The sequence below is a fragment of the Chrysochloris asiatica genome, unplaced genomic scaffold (genome assembly GCF_000296735.1).
Source record: "Chrysochloris asiatica unplaced genomic scaffold, ChrAsi1.0 scaffold00004, whole genome shotgun sequence".
Lineage (NCBI taxonomy): Eukaryota > Metazoa > Chordata > Mammalia > Afrosoricida > Chrysochloridae > Chrysochloris > Chrysochloris asiatica.
Genome location: NW_006408522.1, coordinates 47,370,656 through 47,371,298, shown reverse-complemented (window position 1 = coordinate 47,371,298; position 643 = coordinate 47,370,656).

The following is a 643-nucleotide window of genomic DNA, read 5'->3' as shown; positions in this document are numbered from 1 at the left end:
CTGGTATTCTCTGCTTTCAGCCAAGATCCACCGGACATCAGCAATGATATCACTCATTCCACGGCCTCTTCTGAATCCTACTTGAACCTTTGGAAGTTCTCTGTCAATGTATGAAACTGTTTTTCTCTCCTCAGACAGGAGCCAAATTTTTACTTTCAGTCATTGTTGTCATTTCAGTCATCACAGTTACTAAAATCTAAATTTCCTAGGTCCCTTAGTTTTTTCTCTTACAAAACCTCATGCTTTTAGAAGTATGATGCCATCACAATGAATCCTGTTGCTAAGGCCAACTGCTTAAACCAACTGGGAGTCATGTCTGACTTTCTTGACTCTATAAGGGATAAAGAGAATCAAACTTAAATCTGCCCAAGGCTTACTCCTATAAAGTGGAGGTCAAACATGCCTCCATCCTATGTCAGTGACTTTAAAATGAGTCATATTTCAGTACCAATTTAGAATACTCATCCTTGCAATTTTGTTTCTCTAGAACTCCACTCTGCCAGTATCACATATCTTCAACAGGGCTTTCTAGAGAAGCAAAACCAGTGAAAATATGTATACATGTAAAGAGAAGTTTTTATCAAGGAAATGGCTTACAACTGTAAAGTCCCAGGTCCCTAGCAGAATAGAGACAGAGAGAGAC